Source organism: Clarias gariepinus, chromosome 7 (assembly GCF_024256425.1).
Source record: "Clarias gariepinus isolate MV-2021 ecotype Netherlands chromosome 7, CGAR_prim_01v2, whole genome shotgun sequence".
In the NCBI taxonomy this organism is placed as follows: Eukaryota; Metazoa; Chordata; class Actinopteri; order Siluriformes; family Clariidae; genus Clarias; species Clarias gariepinus.
Window position 1 is genome coordinate 32,901,476 of NC_071106.1, and position 22,151 is coordinate 32,923,626.

Here is a 22,151-nt window from a genome sequence, read left to right on the forward strand (position 1 = left end):
TTAGCCTAATCTGCATGACTTTAGACTATGGGTGGAACCCAGAGTAAAGGCTTTAGTCGTTTAGTGAAATACAATCACATTGGCTTTGCTCATTTGTATTTATTGATTTCCCCCCATAGAGAGATCTTTTGGTCTTTTAGTCTGACTTTGTGTTGCTCTTGGCATCATTTGGCATAATCTGTTATTAAACACTGCTAACAGGAAAGTAACTGTAACCATTATGTATACAAAGTTAAGGGACTTTAGTTGAAATTTCTCATCAATAAAGGCCTAAAAAGCGTTTGGCATTGACAGAAGACTTCAAGCACAGTACAGTGATGAGACTCTCAGTTGCAGTAAACCAGTTGAATAGTGTAAATGTTTTAACGAAGGCCGTATGACGTTCCCGGCTGAGGTGGCTCAGAGCTCACTGCAGTCGTTCCTACAGTATAAACATTCAGTGAGTGAATGTCTGACCCTTGAAAATTAACAGATAACTTTCATTAACTTGTAAAAGAGACGCTTCTGTCTGTGGGAACCGTACACACAATTACTTATGAACACCACTCGCAAGTTACAGGAACATGAACTACAGTCTTGACCCCGCTACATTTCTCATTTCACATGTTTGGGCTACTAAAGGAGTTCCTGGGAGGCCAGAGTTTCAGACGGGAAGCAGGTGGTCCTATCATGGCTTAGGCATCCTGAGAAAACTTACAGATTGTGGGTACTGGGGTTTGAACCCATAACCTTCTCATTGGACATTTAAGCACCAGAGGGTGTGCTATTGTGCTTGAATATCAGCATGGCTGTGATGCAATCATGGGAATGGGAAGCCCGACTGCCAAAGGCATTACGGCCATGCTAATATTCATCATAACAGTTTTCCTTACGTGCTATATAAACCAGGGCAACATAAGAACCATCAACTATGCTAAAGAAACATGGTTGGGAATTTAAAAAAAAATCAAGCATGACCATGATAAGAAATCAATTAAATGCTTGGTGAAGTAAAAACCAACAGTAGAAGTTTCCCCACTGGGGAACAAATAAAGATATATATTTTCTTACCTTAGAAATCAAAGTAAAATGTTTAATAGTCAAAGTAAAAACAGTTCTGCACAGTGTGAAGAGAACTTACAGAATTGTAACTCAATAGGCTCAACGTCTATACCGCTTTACCACTTAGGGCACAAATGGGGGGTACAACCCGGACAGGGTGCCAATCCATTGCAGGGCGCACACACACACACACACACACACACACACACACACACACACACACACACACACACACACACTCCTTCACACGCTTCCTGTAATTTGGAAACGCCAGTTAGTCTAATCTGCATGTCTTTGGACTGTGGGAGGAAACCGGAGCATTCGGATTAAACCCACCAAGCACGGGGAGAACATGCAAACTCAATGCACACAGACCCGAGGCGGGAATCGACTCCTCGTCCCTGGAGGTGCAAGTGCGACAGTGCTACCACTAAGCCACCATGCCACCAGCTAAACAGGCTAATCAATAATGAAAATAAAACAACAAAAATGCTTTACATTGTTCAGGTTTGTTTTCAACAATGTTATTTGGTACAAAAAAAAAAAGGTAGCTAAGTTCCTGAATGCACTGAACGACCTGGGTAGCCCATCAATGCATATTTTCTTCCCTTATGGCATGGGCATTTTCCAGGACTCAAATGGTTAATTAGAATTTTTATAATTTTTTTCATTCTTGTCATTGATTATTTTCATCAAACGGCACACCCTGGTCTGTATTCCTTTCTAAATAACTAGACATTAATATAGTGACAATATGGCCCTCCATGTCTTATATCATATTATCACTGCTATGTTTAAATACAAACTTTGTTTTGAACTTTATGAATCCTTGCATAAGTAATAACAAAAATCAACACAGATGTTTTATCCCATTTATGAGTCAAAGGATATAAGCGTTAGTCGTATTTGCTGTAGTAAACACAGCCTTCTGGATCATACTAGATTTATCACTCTTGCTTTTACTGTTGCAATGAAAAACATAAGCAGAATGTTTTCCACACTTCAAATAAATATATCAAATAAAGAAGTGAGTTTCAGTCAGTCCTGAAAGCTATAAACTTAAAAAAAAAAAAAAAAGTATTTTTCTGCTCTGCTGCACTCCAGTGTTCATGTTGTGCTAGAGTGAATAAAAAAGCAGGTGCTGTTGCCTTGCAGGAGTACAATTAATAAACACTGGAAAAAAGTACCAGACAAATCATTTAAGCAATGCATTATCATTTGTTTAGGCAAGTTTATATATAGCTATGTTTGTAATAAGGTCACTGTAACGCTATTGCAAATAGTCCTGGATCCACAGTGCCTCATGTGTGGCTGGGATGCTCATTAAGGCTCATTGTACTGGTTGATTGACACAAGAACCACGCTCAGTAAAGTAGCAAGAGAATTAGCATTGAGTCATGGATGACTTGCTAATAAAGTCGTGATCGCAATACCTCCTTAACCCGAGATTCTGCAGCGTTGAAGAGAAACAATGAAAGAAGACACAAAATGGTTCTTCTTGTTGGAATAAAAAAAAAAAAAAAAGGATCAATAACAATGCGCAAATCAATTTGTTCCCTGCAAAATGAAGCAACACACAAAATGAAAACAGGCTCACTCAGACTCACAGAGGTCCAAAATCATCAAGAACAATGTCCATGACATGGATTTTTCACCGGTCACTCAAACGCCACCATGATGTTGCATTGCAGATGTGAACCAAGAAATTGAAAACATCCATTTTTTGGAAATCAGCTAAAAAATATCTTGACTGGCCTCAGGACATTCCATCTTTTCTTCTGCCTCAGAATTTTGTCTTAGACATCTGAGCTTTTATTGATTGCAATGAGATTTTTTTTTTTTTTTTATGAGAGCTTTCCTGGGGAAAAAAAAGAAGATGAAACAGTGTCTTAAGGCTTAAGTACCATCAGACACAGGACAGGCTTTCAGCCAGTCCATCTGAGACACTGCAGAAAGAAAGAAGAGCTTTGTTGGTTCTAAGTGGTAGGAGATATAACCAACCCGAAGCTCTTTCCTAACTAAATTATATGAGGAAGTATATGTGAATAGATGGTAAGAAAGAAATGTAGAATATGGGCTCAAATGACTAAAAGATTGATCCATCTGAACCTGGAAACCAGCATGTCCCTTATCCTTCATCTCTCCCACTGATGTCACTTTAATAAAGAGATAAAGATGTTTAAGAAAAAGACAGACAGATTGGACAAAGATATAAAAAAAAAAAAACACAGAGAAGTGAGACAAAGATGCGGGGGAAAAAAGACAAAGCGGAGTCCATAATAAAGAACATAATAAAAATAAAAATTATGCAAAGAGATAAAAGCACACATATACAGTAAAGAAAGCTACCCAGAGATAGATGAAAAAAAGAAAAAAAAAAGTATGCCTTTTCACCCTAACGCGGACAGCTGAAACAAGCCATGCCCCCAATGTCCTCCTTTAAAAGCTATCAAAAAAAACAGCTGAGCACAAGAGAGAGAAAAAACAGAAGCACAACACATCTAATCCCTATTTCATGACCGGTAGCCAAAAGTATACGGCCATCCATTTTGAGCCTTTACTGTCAACAAAGCAATTTAATCAGAATTATAAAGCTGATGAGCAGGTGAGGCCCACTGGCCATCATAAGAATACACAGCATCCAGTATCCAAATAGTTTCAACTTTATATTAATGGAATAATATTGAGGCCATTATAAAATATTTAGAATATAATGCAAACCTTTATGAATAGACAGAGCCTTTTTTGCTTTTTTTGATCATTTGAAAAATTATCATATAAGGATGAAAAATCATTCAACTAGACATTCTTTGACATACACCAACCAGACACTACATAACATGAACAGATTAACAATAAATTGATTTAAATACCAGTAAACTGGTAACAGGTTTGTTGGCACCCAAGGCTCACCCATTCTTGTGGGCACCAAAGGCCACCCCATCTGCTTTAAACCCACAGAAATCAATGCAGCACAACTTGCTGAAAATTGACAATGCTGGAAATGATAGAAAGACACCAGAACATCCAGTGCACCACAGCTCGCCATGGGGCCCAGGGCAGGCAGCCCAGCTTCCAAACTCCCCAAATCCCAGTCCAATCAAGCACCATGGGATGAACCAGACAAACAAGTCTGATTCATAGAGGACCCACCCTACAACCCACAGCACCCAAAAAGGTTACCAGGGGTGTCTAGAGCCTAGATGAACTCTAGAGCTTTTGAGCACAAGTTGGGTACACCCTGGATGAGGTGCCATTCCATCACAGGGGACAAGCAAACACACTCAGACAACAGACAAATTGTAAACATCAATCATTTTATACCACCTGTCTTTGGAATATGGGAGGAAATCCACCAAGAACTGGGAGAACATCCAAACTCCATGCACACAGCCCGGAGACAAGATTTGAACCCCTATTTCTTAGTGCCTATCACTAAGCCACCAGCTGCTGCAAATGAAACCAATTATAAATCCTCTTTAGGATTAGGCCACACCCACATCAGCTTTCAGTATGAATACAGATACAGATGTGAACATTTGGAGCACTAAACATCTATAGGTAATAGATCTGTGTTACTACAGTGTATTATTGCATCTTTTTAGATGTTAAAGCCAATGGACTGGCCCAAGTCAGATGCATGGCTGACACACAACAGAGGATTCATTGTTAAAAAGGGTCAGTTTAGACAGACAGGGTTTAGTTTTATGGTAAATGCCCATAGGATGAAACCCACATATCAAAAAAGGAATGAAAATGGCCTTAATTCAATCAATGTCCAATTTCTAAAACAAATGTCTCCTAGATTCCAGGCTTCCTTCATATTATGTGTGAGATATGGTCTCATTCATGATGAGTTGTGGCTGATTTCTGGCAGCCTGATTCAGATATGGATTTCTGTCATTTCACGGTGGTATATCGGCCAGATAAAGAAGTACGAGCGGGCGAGTTTGGGATATTGCTTGTTTACTATTACAGAAAAGCACAATCAAAAAACAGCGAATGACTTAAAATGCTGCAAAATGTAGATATCCAAATGGCTGTAATGGGAAAACAGGTTGCAAGGAGATAACAGATGCAAAGCAGCATGAGGAAACACTCTGCAAATGCATTCTAGAGCAATGACAAGACTTTGCGAGGATTAACAATAAGCAGAGCATAAATGTATTCATGAAATTAGAAGAAAACTTGGCCCAGGTGTAAACAATTAGGCATTAACTGATACGGATTGAGACAGGAACCAGAATAGAAAACAACCGAAGAAAAAAAAAAGGAATGAAAGCTATCTGCATGATCTATTATACAGTGCAATATTAAGGGTATTTTCCATTTTCTAGCCTTGTTACTGTATAATGTTAAGCATAATGGAGAATAGTCAGTGTGCTCATGAAATCTAAATAGGTTAGTATCCAAATAATGTATTGTGGGGTCTACAGAATACCCATAATGCACAATTTTGTTTATGGTTTCGGACACAGTTAGAGCCATTTGGGACAATACCATGTGTAGTGTACAGGTAGTGAGTGTGGTAATGGGGGTGAAATAATTCTAAATATACATTGATCAGCCTTAACATTACACTCACACACACACGTATACACACTCACTATGGCCAATTTGATAATGCCAGTTGGAATAATTTGCATGTCTTTGGACCTTGGGAGGAAACCGGAGTACCCGGAGGAAACGCACCAAGCACAGGGGGAACACACACAGATCTGAGTCAGATCTAACCACTACACCGCCGTACCGCCACCACTGAAATTTAATTATTTTGAATATTTGAATGACAGGATGCATTTGGTGAAACATGTTTCCTAAGAACGCCATGACCAGAAACTTTAAATTCTTTCAAAGTTAAGTCAAAGTTTATGTACAGTATGAGTTCAGGTTGGCTATATCATGAGCAGCCTACACTGCTGTACTGAATAACAACTGCACTCAAAGCGGTTTTATGAATTCATATTGCTTAGCTAACTCAGCCAACCCTTTAATGTGCTGGCAGCATTCTGAGAAAATACAAATCTCTTTGCTGCTGAGGCAAGACGAGGCAGCTAAGCATGTAAGGGACGATGTGATGTAAGCAGGGCCCGGTGCATGAGCCAGGTGTAGTGCCTGGAGTCACATTTTTAATCAGGCCTTGTGATCACCCTGGCCGAAGCCAATTAGCCTAGCTGTCCTTTACAAAAGCACACGTCGTGTGTACGGACCACCAAGCCTAAAGAGCTTTTTATTCCGCACTCTGGTGCTTTATCTGATGACTTTGTTTCCCGAGTGGCCCTGGCTCACAGCGAGGTGGGACAACAATGCATGAGAAAGATACCCATATGGTGAAGGAGCTCGGACAACAAAAAAAAAAGAAGAGACTAGCTTGACTCGTTTGTCTTTTGACATCACGTCGGATAAAGATTGCATGCAATTTTTAAAACGTGTATGTGTGTGTATACTGTACAAGGTGTCTGCTTTCTTCTTATGTTGGGAAAGTAGCCAACGTGATTGTTTATAGTCCAATTATTTCATCATAGCATAGGAGGAACACATCATCAGCACACACCTCTGCTTCGGTTAAGTCACAGATACATTTTCACATCTTGTTGTCATTCACATCTTTGCTACTGGTTTTATATGTGATGAGTGGAAAAACATAGGCATTAAGTTGTCATGGAGAAATGCTTGCAATTTCAAGGTTTTTTCCCATTTGAGTGGATATTAAAACAAACAGAAGAAGAAAAATACACTAAATTGTATTTATTTCTTTTAGAAAATAGGCATAGGAGAACATCTAAAACAAGGACATTATAGGGCTATAAAATAAGCAGCGAGAATCATTTTATGGCATCGTATAAAATGCATTTTGTTTAGAGCTCAAAGTGAATGAAAGTAATCTATTTCTCCACATTCCTAAGCAGAAACTCTGACATTGGCTTATAGTTGTGATATGGTTGTAACATCACAACATCTAACCATCTATGTTATTAGGGTGAGGTTACAAATATGACAGTTGAATGATGAAAAAAAAAAATATTTCAAATTAGCAGAATATATAGCATTGACTAATAAAAAAAAAAGAAATGCATTTGACGTGTTCAAACAGGCAAAACAACGGGTTTTAAGCTTTTTCATGTCTTAATGGTTTGTAAAATTGCACTACAGTCGGCCCATCGTATCTGCAAGTTCTCCTTCTGCGCACTTCATCAACCATGGATTAAATAAATTCCTTTAAAAAAATCAAGATATAAAAGCATAACATGAATTTGTCACACGCTGAGCGCTGTGCTGACTCCACAAAAACAAGCATACCCAGTAACAATATGTCTTAATAAAGCATCTGCTACACATTACAACATATGCCCTAAAAACGCACACACACACACACACACACACACACACACACACACACACACACACACCATGGCGTGAGCTTGATGAAGTAAAAGCACTTATTTCTGTTCGGGTTTTTGGTTTTATTAAGTTTTTGTAAGAGTCTCCGAGGCGGCACACGTTGGAATAGTGGTTAGCATTGTGGCCTCCAGGGTTGAGGGTTTGATTCCCGCCTCAGGTCTGTGTATGTGCAGTTTGCATGTGCTTGGTGGGTTTCTTCCCCCAGTCCAAAGACAAACTGCCCGTAGTGTTTGTGTGTGCCCTGCAATGAATTGGCACCCTTTTCAGGGTGTACCCTGCCTTCTCTCCTAGTATAGGCTCCATGCCATGGATTTTCCTGAGCTCTCAGACTCCTGGTTTCTACAGTAGGCTATCAAGGGAGACTTTTTTATTTCCTTGTCCTTATAACAATACAGTATAATGACTATTTACATGGCATTTACAGTGCATTAGATATTCTAAGCTCTCTAGAGACAATTAAAAGTATACAGGATGACCTGCGTAGGTTATATGTAAATACTACGACAGTTTATTTAAGGATCTTGAGCATCTGTGGACTTTGCTATCCGTGGGAGTTCCTTGAAGCAACCCCCTGTGGATACAGCGGGTCGACTGTATTTTTGACTTGATGGGCATCAACAGTAGGCTCCCTGGTGACTGGTGGGGTATAATTCAGTGCTCTCTCTGCCATGGCCCTGGTTTAAGTCTCTATCTCTAGATCACTCTAAGCTGGTTGTGAGGGCCAGCACATCCTTATTGCTAAAAGTATAAAAATAACAACAGCAGCAACAAAATAGTTTTAGTGGTAAGAGCAAATGTAATTAAATGATTGAGACAAATTTTTATATTACACTATGATAACCCGAGTAAATACAAAATGCTTTTTTTTTTTTTTTTTTTTTACACTATCCAAACCTGCTTGGCCCTGTGTAATAAAGTAACAAACCCCCCACCCCCACTAAATCATGAATCAACTGTATTTTTTTTTTTAAAGCTGAATTAAATTTTACTTGCCACACCCAGACCTGTTGAATCAAGAAATCACTTAAAATCTGCCGGTATAATACTTTTTTACATTGAACCCTGTGTTTGAGGTCATTTGTTTGTCTCGGGTTACTTGACTGTAACCCTGTTCCCTGAAAAGGCAAAAATGAGATGCTGCGTGAAAAACGCTATTGGGAACGCTCTTTGCGCGACTGGCTGTTGAAGCATGTGTGTCAAACACGCCAAAGTTTGGCTCATATAACCTCGGTCAGGTGACGTCATTTGATTAGGTGCACCTGGAGGTTCTAAATAGGCATGAACCGGGAACATCCTCAGGTCAATACCATCGCCAGAAACGAAAATACCAACGCTGCCGCAGTGAAAAGTGTCTGGACCCTCAGGGTTGTGTAGCTATGTGCACAATTACCAAAGAGGTCTAGACCTGACTCTGGAATGCTGACTCGAGGACCCGTGAGTCTGGAGTAGCATGGACATCCAAACTATAAAATCTGACAAATGTGTGTGGAGAGGATCAACCTGCTGCATCACACACTTGCTGCAAGGGGACACCTCTTGCCAAAGCCATCGACGATGCAAGCCCCCTAGTTGAATGGGCCCTAACTCCTAGAAGTGAAGTGTGACCACGCACCTCGTAGGCTAAGGCAATAGCATCCATCACCCAATGTGACATTGTTTGTCTAGTGGCAGCTGCCCCAAGGCTGGGCCCCCATAGCATATAAAAAGCTGCTCCAACTTGCGCCACTGGCTAGTGCGATGGACATAAATCTGCAGAGCACGTACTGGACACACTGGTGTGTCCAATGGTGGAGGACATAAGGCTTCGAGAACAACTGGGTGCATGGTCGAGAATGAAACTTACTGGAGATAATTCGGGTGAGGATGCAGAATAGCTTTGACCAGCCCGGGAGCAAAGTCAGGGTGATGAGACTGACAGAGCCTGCAGATCTCTAATTCTCTTCAGAGAAGAAATGGCCATTAGAAAAAACATCTTAAGGGTCAGAAACCTAACAGGCGCTGACTCTAGAGTTTCAAAAGGGGTATCAACCAAACCCTCGAGCACAACAGCTAAGTCCCATGAACGAACTGTCGTTCTAGTGGTCGGCCTCAACTGTTTAGCTCCATAAATAAAGTAGGCAACTAAAAGAGTGCTTTTCCACAAAAACCCCAATAATCAGAACATGGCAAGCCGAAATGACAGCCAGATACGTTCTGAGAGTGCTAGGACATATGCCCGAGGACAGTTTCTCCTGCAGAAACTCCAGCACTAACACAATCCCGCAGTGGACTGGGTCTACATGGTTTGCCATACACCAACTTTTAAAACCATTCCATCTGAGGGCATAAGTTTGTCAAGTAGAGGGAGCCCTAGCACTTAGAATAGTTTCTATTACATTGGCTGGAAGACCACCATCTCTTAGTTGGTCCCCCTCAGGGGCCAGATGTGAAGGTTCCAATACTAGGATGAAGTACTGTCCCCTGCGCCTGAGACAGAAGATCCCTTCTGGCCCATGGCAAGCCGTCGTGGGGAGATATTAGATCTGAGAACCATACTCTGGTCAGCCTCGGGTTACTTGACTGTAACCCTGTTCCCTGAAAAGGCGAGAATAAGATGCTGCGTGAAAAACGCTATTGGGAACGCTCTTTGCGCGACCGGTTGTTGAATCATGTGTGTCAAACACACCAAAGTATATATATAACCTTGGTCAGGTGACGTCATTTGATTAGGTGCACCTGGAGGTTCTAAATAGGCAGGAACCGGAAACATCCTGACATTTAGTCATAAATGTTCAATCAAAAATAGGTTTGGTCTTAAATGATAAGTGTATACAGAAATCACTGAACACAAACATTATCTCATTGCTACACGTCTCGATAAAAGAATATTCTGTATATTGTACTTTAGTTCTTTATTGGGAATGGTTGGATTTATTTTTTAAATAAACAAGCTGGATTTCAAAATCAAACATTTATCTATTACAAAGCAATTTTGTAACTGACTTTCATTGTAACCAATCTTGATATCTACATACTGTATCTTCATTTCAGCGATCCAACCTACTAACCCTCCCCTCCATCTACCCGTATGTAAAGAGTAAGATGAAGGATATACGTAATAAATACTAAACACTCTTTAGTGTAGATAGCACTGTTTGTCAGAGAACCCTAGCCCTTAAACCCTAAATTATTTTTTTTCTATTATTTGCATTATGTTTTAATAAATATACTGTATATGAGTCAGGATTGTGCAATATAGAGTGATATTTTTTTTAGCAAAATATATTCTTCAATATAAAGAATATTTTATTTATTTAAATTTTAATTAATTTTAACTAACTATACACACATGCCTAAGCAAAAAAATTAAAAAGGATCATAACAGAACAAATACACAGTTTAAAATTACTGTATACTTTATGTTTGGGAAACACTGCTTTGGGAAAACAAAACATATGCGAGTCCCACACAAGACAAATTTAAACCATCTCTAAAATTTGGAGGTGACGAGCCATATTTGAGACACAATTGAGAAGATTGAGAAAACATCTAAAATCTCTTTCAAGTCTCAAAGTCAGCTCATCTCTGCATATGTGAGTTGCACACAAGACAGATGTAAACTGTCTCTACGATTTAAAGGTAAAGAGCCATATTTGAGACACCTGTGAGAAGATACAAAAAACGCCTAAATGTCATTCCAGTCTCAAAGGCGGCTCATTTCTGTCTAGGAGACAAAGAAGAGATTAACATGAGATCTTATCTTGAAGTTTCTTTGCTATGGGTGGTGTTCCAATATCTATAACATTGCCACAGTAATATTGCCACAATTTTATAGTAATAAAAATGCTTTGCTGGGTTGCCTATGTTACATAAACACTCTTGCACTCCACAAACACGTTTGTCCTCCATTAATATATAGAGGATGTGTATTATGTAGACAATAACTTAAGACTTTAAGTTAATGTTTTAGCCTTTGTCTTAGGCTGCTGGTTTTTTTTTTTTTCATCTATACACTGCCTAGACAAATATAGTCACCGTTTGGATTTAAATTAGCAAATACGTTAAAGCCTTTGATTAGATAATTAGCTGTAGTAATTATTATGCTACAACTGGCAACAATTCCTTTGAACCCTTACTGATGCAATAAGTCTCTTCTCAATTCTTAAACAGCCATGTAGGAAGATGTGTCCCCTGGTAGCAGAAAAGAGGTCACAGTGTTTCAGAGGGGTCAAATTTGTTGGCTTGCATCAAACAAAGACAACAATGAGTGCGATTGCTATAATTACTGGAATTTGGAACAATGGAAAGATAAGGTAGAAGAAGTGTCATTGAGAATGTCTGTGTAAAAGGCTAGTTAGTGAGACAAATTAGAAAAAGCCTTAATTTGCTAGAAAGCATTAAGATTAGACTTGGAAGCAATGGGAAAAGTTCATGTGGCCTGATGAGTTTAGAATAATGGGTGCGTCAGGGTAAGAATGGAAGCACATGAAGCGATGCACCCATCATACATACTGTAGCAGCCACTGTACAAGCCTTAGTGTTATGATCTGGGATTGCTTCAGTTGGTCAGGTCTTGACTCAGCAACGTTATATGGCAATAAAATGAAGTCAGCTGACGACCTGAAAGTACTGATCAACCATGATATCACATACGGAACGACCAGGGTGTCACATCCAAATTCTACATGAATTTAAATGGAACATACCAATATCATTATGACATCATTTTAGAATAGAGGGATATTTATGTTAAGATTCCCCAAAAGCCCCGGATGCTGGAAAAAAGCATCATTCTCTGATGTTACACAATATGATGTCACTCACTCGGCTGTGAAAATAATTCACACATTATAAAATCATAGGTCCGTGATCATAATGCTTGGGACCTAAAGGGCTGTTGTCATCGTGCTTGGGCCCTAAATAAATAAGTAAAGAAGCAAACAAATAAATACATGTTAATTTTTTTACTCAAAAATGGTTACCAGTGTGTAAGCTTTCCCTGATCAACTGAATGAAAAAAGGAACTAAAATTTAATTGAAAAGACTTAATAAAATGAAATGTCAACATTTCGTCTTATACTAAATTATAATAAAGTATTTTGCATTTCACAAGGTAATATTAACTAAACTAGTTTCCCCTTAAAAGTTTTTTTTCTTATGCCTGAGAAGCCTGTTACCGATGTCCTACAACATCAAACTCTCAACAATCTCTCTCGCTTTTTCCTTCGCTCTCTTTTTCTGTCATGAGTACTCAAAGTCACATTTAGTACAGTGGCTCAATGGCTAGTAGCTCGTCCAATTAAACTCCACTCCTACGCAGAACGCTCGTTCAAGTACATCTGCCCACTTTCCGCAAGAGAGCTCCAGGATATATTCAGTCCGGCTAGACACGGGATGCATTCGGCAAATATCACAAAGAAATATTACCGTGCTGTGAAAGAGAAGAGCTGTTAATGGAATTAGGGTCAAAACGTCTTTCATTAATTGTCTCCCCTTAATAGAAAGGAGTTGCTGAGCCCCATCTGAGCGTTATCCACCAGAGTTGAAAAGATGAAAAGAGTTTTTTTTTTTTTTTTTATATCAGTGATGGCCTGTTAGGGATGATTATATTTCGCTGAGCCTCAGGTCTAACAGATATATTCTAGTTCTCCAATGGAAGGACAAGAATGTGGAGCTGATAATGATTTCAAATGGTGCCGTTACTTAGTAGGCAGAGGTTTCATTTCTTCTATCTCATTAAAAGAGAGAGAGAGAAAGAATAGAGCGAGAGAGAGTTGTACATATACCGTAGAAACCATAGAAGCATAGTTCTCTCTTCTTTTTTTAAAGCCAATAACAAATCGTTATGAAGGTTGGTGCCGACAGGACATTTTTATTTTCTCTAGCAACCAAAGTTGCACCGTTAAGATATTAAGCTTTCTGTTGAGGATCTAGAAGACAAACAACCTCAAGACACATATGATACAAAGTAAGTAATCATCTCCAGGTGATTTCACAATAAGCAAAGGTTTAACGTGCTAAGCAATACATTCCAAAGTTCCATTTCATCTGATGATCATTTGTCTCTTAAAAAAAAAAGAGAGAAAAAATATTCCCTCAGTTTTACCAAAGCAACACACTGTTTTACTTAAGATTTTATTTTGCTGGAGCAGTAAGCCTTTTTTCAAAGGTCTCTAATTGTTGCCTCCGGTTTATGTACTGCATTCTTTGCACAGAGGAAAAAAATCCCGCTTTCAATTTTATCTCAATCGGTCTATTTCCAGTTGTAAATACATCCTTTAAATTAGGCATGCACAAGCTGTTGGGTGTATTTCAGTTCCTGGATACATTATCACTGAACATTAATTTGCACATAAATAATGTGGACAACGTGTTCGATGTACTGTAGACTGTTCCTTTAACCGAAACCATCTCTTTTTTTTTTTTGCATATCTCTGTTTAAGTGCCGAGATAATCATAACCAAATAACATAGCGCAATTATTTTTTGAATACAAAATCACAGACTTTCCATACTGATATTAAACCCCATTGACAAGCTTCAACAAATTGCAAATTGCCTAAATATGTGTGTCCAACAAAAACATAAAATGCATTACACATCCTTTCACGCATATTCTATAGATTCGAGGTGTGCATATGTTATAGTGCATGCCGTAGATACAGTATGTACTGTACGGTGTGTGCGAATAATACTGTACGAATGTGTTTGTCGCGGGTTGTGACGTTATCAACGCCATGTACATTCCATCGATCCATCTAGGAACCTCTGTAGTCCAACTAGGGACCATGGAGGCCAGTAATGACCATTGCATTTATTCCCATTTTCAGAACTGTGTCAGGACCTCTGGTCAACTTTCACAGACTATGGGCAAAGTCAAGTATCCTAATCTGCATATTTTTGGACTGTGAGAGTACACTGGAGTAACTGGATGAAATCCACTGAGCATGTGAGAACATGCAAACTCTACACACAAACCCCAAGGCAGGATTTGAACCTGGACCCTGGAGGTGCGAGGCCACATTGCTAACCACTACACCACCATGCCACCCATGTGATAGTGCATATGTAGGCATTCAAAATCTATAGAACAAATATAGCTTTCTACAATCCATCCATTCAGTATCTACAGTATACCATTCATCCTGTATAGATTCACAGAGGGCAAGCCTAATCCACAAACTGGTGTACACCCCAAAAGGAGTCCCAAACTATCACATGGCACAAGCACACACAGTAATATACCCAATTATACCCAATTTGGAAATGCCACTTAACCTAGACTAATAAACGTGGTACCAGAAGGAAACCCACTAAGCAATACTAACCACTGAACTATGATACCATTAGTTCATTGTTTTAAGATGATATATACTTTATGGAAGGAAACCAGAGTACCAGAAGGAAACCCACCAAGCATGGGAAGAAAATGCAAACTCCACCCCCAGAGACCTGAGGTGAGATCTAAACCACTAATCTTGTTACAAGGTCACATGAGATTACAACGCTAACCACTAAGCTACTGAACCATTAGTGTATTGTTTTAAGATAATATATACTTCATGGATTCCTATAGACCTGCCCATTTATGAAGTTATTCCATTAGCTATTTATGAGGCAGCAAAATGATGCAATGCAAAACAGTCAATCAATCAATCAATCAATCAATCAATCAATCAATCAATCAAGCATGCAAAGCATATACAGGTAAAGAGCTTTGGGTTAATGCGCACAGCGTGATCTTTGTGAATATGACTAAGGTATGTGTGTTGGTGCGAGACAAGCTGGCTTTGATGAATGATGCAATAAATGTGAAAATAAATGTCTAAAAAAAAATCAAGTGGGTGTCAGTTCTGTAGAAAGAAACGTCTTGTTAATGAGGTCGGAAAAGGAAGAGTACATTGGTCATAACTGACAGGAAGACCACATCAGGTTCCACTTTTGTCTTGCAAGAATAAACATCTGAGTCTACACTAAAGAAAGTAGCACCTTTTTTTAACCTCCTCATACAACTTCTTATACTGTACAGTGTAAAACTCAAGGCTCCTTAATCAGTCTTTAAATCATCTTCCCAAAAATAAGATGTTGCTAATTACTGACTAAAGACACCCTGAAGAGGTCCTCAATAGACTCTCAAGTTTAAATGGTCCTGAAGATGTCTGGTTTTAATAGGTCCTGCAGACGTCACCGAGAGGTCTTTAGTTTATGTGGTCTTGAGGACGTCCTGCAATCCTACATGTGTCCACTGGGATGCCTTTCAGGCTTTTAGTTGTGTTTGTCCTTCATGTAGACACTAACTCACACTGTATAGTGAATAAATTCAGGGGAATCAGCTGTCCTTTTGTCCTCTGGGTGTTAAATAATGTGCGATGCTGTACTGTCCCTTTTAGAAATTAAGGTTCGTTTATTTCCCCCCTTTGTCAGTATGTACAGGGTGACCGATGAGAGTCAGACGTTTTTAGAACAGGAAGTACATGTCTGGCATGTCTTGACCTCTGTTTTTGTAAAAATAAATCTACTTTTAGTAAAAAAAAATTACAAAGTACTTTAAAAAAAACAAACATTTGACTCCTGTCGGTCACCCTGAATATGCAAACGTATTGTACTGTATGTCATGATGTATACACTAGGTATACACTAATGTGTACCAATGTCTTAACACGATTTAGCCATATATTTGTCTTAGGTGCATATAACAGAAAGCACAGTGAACAGCAATGTGGCCTCGCACCTCCAGGGTTGAGGGTTCGAATTCCTCCTCGAGTCTGTGTGTGTGTGGAATTTCCATGCTCTCCCCATACGCCAATTGATGTTTCCAAATTCGCCACAATGTGTGAGTGTGTGTGCATGTGTGCCTTGCAATGCATAGGTACCCTCTTCAGGGTGCACCCCATCTCGTGGCCCCTGGGTTAGGCTCCAGGTTTCCTGTGATCCTGTACAGCAGTATGGAGTGCATGAGAGTGTATAAAACATTGTGTTTAATGTGTATATCTGTGAGACTTTTTTTTCCTAACAATTTTATACAATGATAAAAGTAAGCGTTAAGCCAACAACCAGCAATGCAATGCATTATTGAACAAATCATCTTCAATCTGGAGCACAATCAGATTGCTCGCACAGACACTTGATATGCTGCAAATTTCATGATGGATGAAGATGCGAGTCCTCACCACATTACAGATATTGCGAAATGATAAAGTCACTAGTAAAACCATTTTCACCACAACTGCTTCAGATTGATAAGAGAAGAAACGGACCTTGTCCCAGAATTCTGTGCCAGCAATCAGCCTAAGGAAATCCTTGCACCCTGAGAGCAGGAGACCTTTGCTTCAGGCACCTCTGGCCCCCTGAGGATCGCTCTATACTGGCTTTCATCTCAGCTGGATTGTTTTGAATTATGACTCTCAAATCCATGCACACACACATACAAAGAGAGAAAAAGAGAGAGAGAGAGCACATCCTTTCATCAGTCAATCCATGCCAAGTAGAGAGACATACTGTAGGGGCCAGGTGTTTCTGGTGTTTTTTTTTACATTTACTTATTTTTCTTTCCCAGAATGCTTGACTATTTTTGGTTTCGTCACTTATTTTTCCATTAGTCGAAATGTTCATAATTTTTTTTTTTTTACAGTGTAAAAGTATCTGTAAAACATTAGGGAAACCTGTGGAACCTGAATTTTTATTTATTGTCGTAGCCATAGTAGCCTCAAGCGACACGGCAGCCATCTGCTAACGTTTGGCGCACAATTCATTTATGCTCTAGCATTAAAATAATTCATGCTGAGTTGATTTTACTCAAGCCAACATTGCAGTTAAGTGACAGAAATAGCTTGTTAGTATCTTTGCTGGAATATACACTGTCAAAAACAGTTGCAGATTCAAAACGGTCACAATATTGGTCTGCAACAAACAATAAAAAACAACTAAGGAGATTTGAAATTATTGGAATTGGGTTAGGAACTGTGCAACATATTAAGGCCTGAATGGATCATGCCAAACTGTAAACTTTGTGTTCAATTTTTTTTTTTTTTTTGGAATGACCTTGATCTAGGATCACTCAAGTTTAAGTTAAGACTTTATTTTTTACAGTCATATTACAGTAGAGTGAAATTCTTCTCATCACATAGGGACAGCCATGCTACAGCACCCCAGGAGCAGATCCAGGGGCCAATAGTCGAGTTTCATCTTTGGGGCTCAAACCTCTGATCTCCTAAACAATAACTAAAGAGGATTACCCTGCTGAACTATCACTGTTCCTAACTTAAATGCTTAGTGAAATTGCATTGTAAAAAAAAAAAAAAAAACTGACAGTACAAATTAGAGCTATGTGTACAGTAATAGTGAGAATAAGAGTTTTTCCACAGGTTTCAAAAAGGTCATGTGGTCTGCTTAGTCCAGATTGTCCCTTTTCCAGAATGAATGGGTTTATTAGGGTAAAAAGGGAAGTGCACTAAGTGGTGCACCATCAAGCATAGTGCGCACTGTTACAAGCTTCTGGAGGCAGTGTTATGATCTGGACTTGCTTCAGTTGGTCAGATCTCGGCACAGCATCATGTTGCAATAACATGCAAAATCAACACCAGGCAACAGAGTCAGAATGTCCAGGATATCAGAATGTCCAGGATATCAGAATGTCCAGGATATCACTCTCAGCACTGGAGCCCCCCAGGGGTGTGTTCCGAGCCCCCTGCTGTACTCTTTGTACACATATGACTGTGTGGCCACTACCAGCTCCACCACCATCATTAAGTTTGCTGACGACACCGTCGTGGTGGGCCTGATCTCTGATAACAACGAGACGGCCTACCTGAAGGAGATTAGGAATCTGGAGAACTGGTGCCAGAGGAACAACCTCCTTCTAAACGTCAGTAAGACAAAGGAGCTGATAGTGGACTTCAGCACTAAGCAGGAGAGGAACTACCAGACCCCCGTCATCAACGAGAGCCCAGTGGAGAGAGTGGACAGTTTCAAATACCTCGGTGTTCACATTACGCAGGACCTGTCATGGTCCTGTCACATCACAACACCGTGGTGAAAAAGGCCCGGCAGCGTCTCTACCACCTCAGACGCTTGAGAGACTTCCGACTGCCCTCCAAGGTGCTCAGGAACTTTTACTCCTGCACCGTAGAGAGCATCCTGACGGGAAACATCTCAACCTGGTTCGGGAACAGCACCATGCAGGACAGACGAGCTCTACAGAGGGTGGTGCGATCAGCTGAGCGCATCATCCGCACCGAGCTCCCTGACCTGCACTCAATCTACAGCAGGCGGTGCTGGACCAAGGCCAGGAAGATTGTGAAGGACCTCAGCCATCCCAACAATGGACTGTTCTCTCTGTTGAGGTCAGGAAAGCGATTCCGCTCCCTGAAGGCCAACACAGAGAGACTGAGGAGGAGCTTCTTCCCACAGGCGATAAGGTCTCTCAATCACACCACCACACAGTACTGACACACATATGGTCTTTACACACATACACTGGACATTCTGGACATTCGTTTACACTAGTGGCCACTGCACAACTACACCTGGTGGTCACAAGTCACAAGTCACTTTACATTAATCACTTTTTAAGCATTTTTTGCACGGCACTTATCACTTTAAATATGTCAATTGCACAAACAGTGGACATTACCATTACAACTACCATTCCATACAAAAATTACATAAATATACCTGCCCGTTCAGCTGCTCTTATTGTTTTATATTTTATTATATATTCTTTAAATATTTTCTATATTGTGTATTTTTGCTGTACAGTTATTTATTTATTTTATTTTTATTTATTTATTTTTTTTTTTTACTTTAGTTTCATATTTTATTTTATTATTTCCTAGTTTTATGTACCCTATATTTTAAATCTCATATTAGTCTTTATTTTAGGTCATGAGCAGTTGCCTAAGCATTTACATTTACATTTAGGCATTTGGCAGACGCTCTTATCCAGAGCGACTTACATTTTTATCTCATTATACATCTGAGCAGTTGAGGGTTAAGGGCCTTGCTCAAGGGCCCAACAGTGGCAACTTGGTGGTTGTGGGGTTTGAACCTGGGATCTTCTGAACCGTAGTCCAATGCCTTAACCACTAAGCTACCCCTGGCCCCACTAAGCTACCCCTGGCCCCATATGCATTTCACTGCATATCGTACTGTGTATGACTGTGTATGTGACAAATAAAATTTGAATTTGAATTTGAATATCCCATCAATGGAGCTTTTCTTCTTTGATGGCATGGTCATATTTCACAACTCAAATTGTGAAAGAGTGGTTCTGGACTCATCAAAGCTAAAGGCAGTCAAATGAAGTATTTGAGTTTGCGAAATCATCGTTTGTAAGTAAATTATACTTTGGATGCTGGATCGTGCTTTGTGAATGCTGTATACTGTAAACTTGCATATGACAGGAAAATGTGATGGGTTTATTTTTTAATAAATGGTTTTAAACCCATCACATTTTTTCATCATCATATGCCTTCAGCAACCATAGGGATTACAATGCAAATTTGTTAATTGCCACTTTGGTAAGGATTTACCGTGTGTTATTAAGTTAAAATTAATGCTAAAACACAAACATTACCTCAGGCTGACACTGAAGACTCTTTCCAAAAATCCTAAATAAATGTCTTTTCACAATATAAACAATTACATAATTACACACACATACACACACACACACACAATAAATAAATATAACTGTGAGTTAAATAGGAAGACACAATACTCTTAAAACAATATGATATTAGAATAAGCACAGCAATAAAAGCCTTTGGTTTAAAATACAGAAAGAACAGGGCACGGGGAGAACATGCAAACTTCATGCACACAGAACCTGAGGTGGGATTTGAACCCAGTCCCTGGAGGAGGTACAAGAGTACAGTGCCAACCACTATAGCGCCACCTACTTTAGCATTGGAGATATCTAAGTGTTTTTTCTTGTAACCATATCTTGTGATTGATTTTATGTAGCTATAAGGCAAATTAGCTGATTTTTGAGCTATATGATTTCTTGCTGAGTTATGTTTCTTGCTATATGATTAAGTATGAATTAACTTTTCTATATGCGATGGAAGAAATGCTTAAAGTGCACCGTCTGGAAACGGCAAGTGTGTGTTTGTGTTTTATCCTACAGCTTCTGCTTAAATAGATGTAAAATGTCATTTTCAAATGTACATACTTATATAGAGGTCATGCCTGTTACATCTTTAAAGGGTATTAAATGGTAAATTACTATATTATAGCTCACTCACGAGCCATTATAGTGCACCGGAGAACAACAATATAGTGTTTTATGTCTTTTATATATTCAAAGAACAAATGAGTTACTGTTTATCAACATGAAATTCTTACTAGACTAATCTCCTTGCCACTAATTGACGTTTTTAAAAAGAACATTGAACATGGGTTACATTTTTAAATTCTTTGCCTATATGGCCAGACAGTATATAATCGAAGGATTTTGCTAAACTGTAGTGTTTAGCACCCGATCCCCCTTCTCCACCCGTACAACCCACCAGGCTAAAGCGACTCATTTCTTAAGCGATTTTTTTTTAATGGCTTTCTGAAATCTAATGTTTTTAGATCTGATCCGAAGCACTTTCATATGTGCTCTTAGATCGATATACACTAATATACAGTCATGTGACCTTTTGCCTCTAACATGTTTAGAGAGCTTGCTGATGTCAATCATGATTGACCAGGTACATGATAATGTTTATAGTATTGTATTGTATTATTGGGAAGTGCTTAAAAGTGATGCATCCATCATACATCATGTCCATCGTACAAGACTCTGGAGGCAGTGTTATAATCTGGGGTTGTTTTAAATGGGCAGGTCTAGGCACACAATCTTTATAGGGCAATAAAATGAAGTCAGCTGACTACCTGAACTTTATTGACTAACCAGGCTATCCAATCCTACATTTTGTTCTTTCTATATGTTATAGCCATATTTTAGAATTTAAATTCTGAAAGACTTGTTCTGGAAGAATGAGAAATAATTTTCAGACATAAATAGGGTATTAAATGGTAAATTACTATATTATAGCTCACTCACGAGCCATTATAGTGCACCGGAGAACAACAATATAGTGTTTTATGTCTTTTATATATTCAAAGAACAAATGAGTTACTGTTTATCAACATGAAATTCTTACTAGACTAATCTCCTTGCCACTAATTGACGTTTTTAAAAAGAACATTGAACATGGGTTACATTTTTAAATTCTTTGCCTATATGGCCAGACAGTATATAATCGAAGGATTTTGCTAAACTGTAGTGTTTAGCACCCGATCCCCCTTCTCCACCCGTACAACCCACCAGGCTAAAGCGACTCATTTCTTAAGCGATTTTTTTTTAATGGCTTTCTGAAATCTAATGTTTTTAGATCTGATCCGAAGCACTTTCATATGTGCTCTTAGATCGATATACACTAATATACAGTCATGTGACCTTTTGCCTCTAACATGTTTAGAGAGCTTGCTGATGTCAATCATGATTGACAGTCAGGGGATTTCATAGCAGTGCAAGCAACAACTGCTAAAACAGCTAAGGTGAGGCATCCAGCTTTATTTCTTCTTTAGGAACTCAAGAAATACGGCAGATTAATTGCTTGCCATCTTCCAGAAAAAAATTCTAATCATATGCTTCTTAAAATTACATTCATTGATTGAAATGAATGAATGGTCGCACAAATATGACATGTTTTAATCCAGATAATGTGAGCAAAAGCCTAT

At 39.1% G+C, this 22,151-nt stretch overlaps 1 protein-coding gene across 2 annotated transcripts in view; it reads right to left on the reverse strand.

Annotated features, from left to right (window-relative positions):
* Nucleotides 1-22,151, reverse strand: part of si:cabz01090165.1 (uncharacterized protein LOC100333421 homolog) — a 223,523-nt gene that overhangs the window by 115,240 nt on the left and 86,132 nt on the right. Inside the window, exon 1 of one of the 2 annotated variants that reach the window (XM_053499770.1) lies at nucleotides 4,369-4,425. The exons of the other annotated variant lie outside the window; for it this stretch is intronic. The gene's annotated coding sequence lies outside the window, so the exon portion shown is untranslated. Of the gene's footprint in view, nucleotides 1-4,368; nucleotides 4,426-22,151 lie in introns of those variants that run through there. 2 annotated transcript variants of the gene reach the window in all.